This window comes from Meleagris gallopavo, chromosome 5, assembly GCF_905368555.1.
Source record: "Meleagris gallopavo chromosome 5, MGAL_WU_HG_1.1, whole genome shotgun sequence".
Classification (NCBI taxonomy): Eukaryota; Metazoa; Chordata; class Aves; order Galliformes; family Phasianidae; genus Meleagris; species Meleagris gallopavo.
The window spans coordinates 44,285,631-44,291,630 of record NC_139408.1 but is presented as its reverse complement, the minus strand read 5'-3'; positions in this window follow the sequence as shown (position 1 = coordinate 44,291,630).

Genomic DNA, 6,000 nt, shown 5'->3' with positions numbered 1-6,000 from the left:
GTGTCAGGACTTCAGCCTCCTGCTCTGTAGGAACATAAGAGGAATATTCTCTTAAATATTTTACAGTAGTTGGCAAGTATAGTCAAGTCATGATGAGGAGTTAACATATTTCACAAAGGTGTGAAAGCAAGTTAAACTGACAAGTGAGCAGGACAACAGATGGCCTGATTGAAGGTGCTATTAATGTGCAGTAGTGAAATGCAGCTGCGCACTGGTCGTGTGGGGCTCCTTTATTGAAGTTTAGCTAATATGTGTCTCTTGCCACAGAAAATTCAGAGGTGAGTTGTTTCCTAAGAAAAGTGTTTTGTTCACCAAAACCAAAAATTACTAATATCATCCAGTGTCCCATATGTGCAGTGTGAATTTTGTTTTCTTAGTAAGAAAAATGGATATCCCAAACCAGGATTTCTTGTGTGTGTATTTTGCATCAAAACTTCAGCTTTGCAGACCACAAACTGTTTTTCATTGTGGAAAGGTTAAGTCATCTGAGACAGACCCTGAAATATCTCTAGAAGACTATTTCTAGAATAGTCACCATTGCTGAAATGTACCACCTGCAACCTCACTGTGCTCACATACACTGTTTGGTCTCCAGAAATGTTCAGGAAGCATCAGTGGATGTCAGTGGGTGCCATTTTTTCCACATGGAGGAATTGAATAAAACATTTTTGCTTCATTTGCACTTCCTTGTCAGACAACATACTGTTTGACTGCCCCTCTGCTATCTGTCACATGGCGACAAGACGGAACAGGATATTGGCAGGAACGTTCAACCTCTACTGCCGTAGCACCAACATCCACATCTGATGCTGCAGGCCAACATGATAAAATAGGAGGCATTACTTTTGGAGCAGACCTTGTATCTGGGAAACAACTTAGGCAAATTGTTGCACTTGTTAATGAAGTAAATCTGAGATGTACTGTACCAACAACCAAGAATTTTACTCTGTCTCCCTTAGTGCAAAGGAAACCTAAATCTTCTGAGAGCTGTCTGGATACACTTCAAATATCAACCCATATCCTCAAGGTAAGGGAAATTCTTGTGGTAACTTCGGTGTGGTTAACTCTAAGTTTTCAATTTGTAATATAGATATTGTATTTCACTCCATGGTATTTCATGAAGGAGACATAAGATAGATTGAATTGCAACATAGCCAGGTTTGGTGCATAAACCAAAGAGGTTTTACAGTTCTGAGGCAGATAATGTTTCTTTAATGTCGTTATCCATCGCTCTTGAACAGCCACTTCATATCTAATGTTTCTTGATAGAATATTTAGTAGTCCAAGGAGTCGGAAAAGCAGCATATAACGGGCTCAAAATGGTGTGTATTTTGTTGTTCAGCAGCTTCTTGAGGAGGCTGTTCTATCAAGTGAGCCAAGTCAGGTGGTTGACTCTGACCTAATAAAAGCAGACGAGTGTTAGCTCCTGAGTCCCTAGAATGGGAAACACTATTAAATATAATCCTCTGAGAACAGGAAGCTGAGAATAATAATGCTTCAAATCTAAGATCTTGTAAATTAGCATGCACTTAGCTTCGTGCTCCCTAAGGTTTTGAGAACTCGACCTTTGTATGTTGCCCTGAGAGTCAGTTCAGGGAGCAATGCTGCAGAATCCAATGTTAAACTTGCCAGATGCAACTGGATTAATACAACTAAATAAATGTAACCTGATTTTTACAGCTTAAGTACCCTGAATCCACATGGCTCCTGAACAGTATTACTAATGAAATTACTTTTAGCTTGAGCAACAAAGTGGCAACTGGGTATAATTAGTGTGACAGCAAAAGAAAATAGAAGTTTTGAGTAGATAAGTCCAGTTGGATAAGAATGTCGATTCTTAAATGGAAATATCTAGAAAAAATTACATCTGTAGACATTATTTCTCAAGAGAGTTAGTAATGGAGTGATCCTGAATGTTTTCTGGTGCTTATAGGAAGGGGAATGAAGGATTCAGCCTTCACTTAATCATGAGAGGAGTGAACCACGTGAAATATTGGTTGTAAAACTGACTTTTATTATAAATATTTGACTGTCTCCGATAGCAGTTTTCTTTAATTTTATAAGATATTAAAGTACTGTATCTTGAGTCAGTCTTCAGTTTTGTAATGAGAGAGTGTTCCCAGAATCACAAGCAAATCAATGAGTTATTTCTGATTCATCCGTATGTTTAGGTTTACATGCCATACCACAGAATTAATGCTAAAGTGGACCAGAAGTAAACATATAGTAAAGAAAGTGGGCTTGAGTGGTAGATTACAGCACTGAAAAATACCAAAACGAAAGCTTTTTCTGGAAATACAATTGGAAAATATTTAGACTGTGCTTCACTTTGTATGCTGAAATAATATGTGCCAACAAAAATGTAGGCAAACAGAGGATTGCTTTATTTTTGACAACAGGAGCAGGAATAGATGTGTTTAGCAGTTTTCAGTTAACTTAAGGAAGGCTTATTATGAAACTAAAAAAAATTTGAGCACAGGATTCTAAATAAAATGAATGAGTCATAGCTAGGCTTGCCAGATCTGCCTGGACCCAAACCTAGACTCTGAATAGAACGCTGTCTGCACAGTACTCAGGACCAAGGACCTACAGAGTGCCACTTGCAGGCAAAGATCTTGTAGGTGGTACCTCTGTCTTCAGTGGGTTGTGACAGAGCGGTGATTATGGTGTTCTGCCCCAGATCTGCTCCCTGAACTGGGGAATTAAGGCACTCTGGCTGTGATGTTTTTCTGAATTCAGTCAGTGGCCCCAGTCAGATGCTTATCAGCATCCTGATGCCTGCACTGCCCTGGCCGAACTGACTGAATTGAGCCTCTAACTCCTAAGAAGAGGCTTACTTATACTCTGTTGTAGTGATGTCCTCTTTATGCTAGGCCCACGTTGATACATTTGACTACTGCTAAGAGTGCCAAAGAAAAAATGGATTTGGTGCTGCGAAGTTCCACTTCTCTAAAAATTATCTCAGACCACAGAGTTTGAATTTTGAGTGGTCTTGTGTGGAGGCAGGAATTGGCCTTGATGATCCTCATGGATTCCTTTCAACTCATATTCTATAATTCCGGCTGGAAGGGATAATCTCCAGGCATAGCCATCTCACCAGAAACTATGGGTGGGCTATCCAGGACCAAGTATATAGCTCTGGTGAGGAGCTTCATTGGCATATACTTGTTAATGAGCAGCAGATTAGAGATCAGGCCTACTCTACTGAAATCTTTTTGTTCTAATGGAATCAGAAGCACTAACAGTTTCAAGGTTGTTATTGTAGACAGCGTGTGCTTATGTGATACCTTCTAATTAAACTGCAGTGTGGTTTCTTTAGCATTATCTGATAAGGAATTTTGGAATGTCCTTCGGAAATCTCAGTAAATTGTATTGGCTCAATCTCTCACTTGTTTACTCATCAACTGTTTCAGAAAGGTCCAGGGGATTTGTGAAATGGGGCTTCCTATTATAATTGTCACAATGACTTTTCCTCAGCTTACATAGGCTTGTGTTCAATATTTCTCTTTTTAATTATAATTTAGTACCAGTATGCCTGGTGGATGTTGGTGGTTTTACCATTCTGTATTTTATTAAGCACTTAATGGAAGTCTGTTGAATACAGTATTTTACTTGGTATCCTTTGTTCTTGTAGGATAGAGGAGCTTTTATGAGTGTTACACTTATGGCAGGCAATTCACCAATTACGTACCTACAGATCTGTTACAGCACTTAATTTCTAACGTCAAGTGCGCTTTGATGAATTGTTAGTCTTCGTTTTGTTGATTTGTTCTGCAGTCTCTTCTACTGGCACTTCAATTTATGTAAGTTGTCCAAAATATCATCTCTTTTTCTTTCTCTTTTCTTTTTTCCATTCCACAATGGGAACCTCCTGAGATTTCTCTAGCAAACACAGATAAAGAAAAATTATTTAATTTTCTTCTGTGATTTTATCTTTCCTGAGTGCTATTTTTATACCTTGTTCATCTGCTGGCTTTGCAAACACTTTGGCAGTTTTCCTGCTCTTGGTGTGTCTGAAAAATAATTTATTATTAGCTTTTATGTCTCTTACAATTTGTTTCTCAAGCTTTATTGGCCTGCTTTTCCATGCTTTTTACATTCAACCTGTCAGTGTTTTTGTTCCTTTCTATTTTCATGCAGCACAAATCCAGCTTCTTGATTTTTGCTCTGAAGCAGTGAACAAAATGGGACTGATTGCTTTATTGGGATCCAGCAGTGGGGTCTGTTAGCCATGCAAGCACCTCAGTAAAGAGAAGAGTCCAGTTCCACCAGTTTTCTGCATGACTACTTAAGGTTCTTAGCCTGAGCCACACCAGGATGGAGTGGAGCTACTCAAAAAAGCTACATTGCTTCTGCAGGGAGAAATGCCAGTCCTACTGAGTAAGTTGTGCTGTGATAATCAGCACACATCAAAGCAAAAGACAGTGGCAAAAGAAACAATCTGTGCAGTAAATTGCATCCTTTTGCAAGACTTGGTGAGTATTGCAGCACATGCACAGCAGAGCTAGCAAAGAGTAGGAGCATCCCCTGCTCAGTGGGATTCCTTGCAGAAATGGTACCCACAGAACTCTACATTTCTTCAGTTTCAGAGTCCTCATTGCTGCACGGTGGCAAATAATGAGTTTGAAAACAATTACCCAGTTTCATAGCCAATTTGTTTCCAAATGGTCTACTTAACTCATGAAACCCCAAACTAGCAGGTAAATTATGAAATGGTGCAATCCCTGCTTTGCGAGTAAGTGAATTTAAGGAAAAAAAAAAGCAAAGAAAAACAAAAAAACCCTCTTTTATTATACATCTGACCTAGAAGACTACTTACTGCAAAACAAAATCCAAAATGACTGAAGAAAGTTTTAGAATGTCTTCTTAAATCATTGGGAAAGCAATTGAGTAAGTACAAAAGTGAGTCAAAACTAGCCCTTTCCTCACACAGAAATGTTCTGCCAGTTCCGTGTTTGTCTGAAACAGTGATAGATTGTTATCTAACACATAAAACCATTGGATAAGGAAAAGATCCAAAAAGTGTAGGCACCTTGTTGATCGTTTTATTTGAATTAATAAAATATATAGGTACATATAGGTACATCTATAACCATGAAATGTGTTTAGAAGGAGAATGTTTTCCACTACCTGAAAAGAGACAAGCTCTGGAAGAGAGGTATGATATCAAATATTTTTCTGCTCTGGGTTCATCAGCAGGGTTCTGGCAGGTGCTCTTACCGAAATAGCGCACTTGAGAACACTCAAACAGTCCCTTTGGGAGATGGCATTTCCACAGACTTGTTTGGGTTTGCTCTGAACCTTAAGTGTTTTAATGGAAAGTGCAGTAAGTGCTTATTGCCATTGAGGATAATGTTTTACTGTGGATTAAAATGAATTGCTAAGCAAATTAAAAGAAATAATAAAGAAAAAGGAGAAAGGATGCTCATCTAAATCTGGGGAAAATATACCAAAAATGTTAATTTCATGTGATGGAAATAATGTAGCTGGGAGAGGAAGGAGTACAGGTGAAGCTGATGCTTTACCAGCATACATGCCCCAGCAGGCAGGGAATGCTTCCAGGATTGTGGAATGGTGAGGTACTGTCACAAGTTGTCTGTTCAGATGTGAAGCCTGATGCTGTTGGGAACAGATGTGCACCACAGCAAACATACTAGGCATAAGTTAGGAAAGAACTTGAGAAACTGCAAAAAAACAGTGCAGTCTGAAGGCATTTAAACATAAAATAAACTGGTCCTGAATATTTCTAAGGGAGACAGTACGTATTTCTAACTGTCTGATCATAAATAGAGACTAATGGCCAATGTATCACAGGCACTTGCAAAGATTGGATGTTGGCTTGCTCATATTGCAAAACAGACTTTAGTCCTGATCCAGAGATATTAGCAGTTTTATGTCTTTACTTATGGGAGGTCATTCTCAGCTGAAATTGGTCATAAAGAATTCATGCTTGCTTCTAAAGGGGGCTGGTAAGGGTCACAAGATTAAAGAGCATTGTTT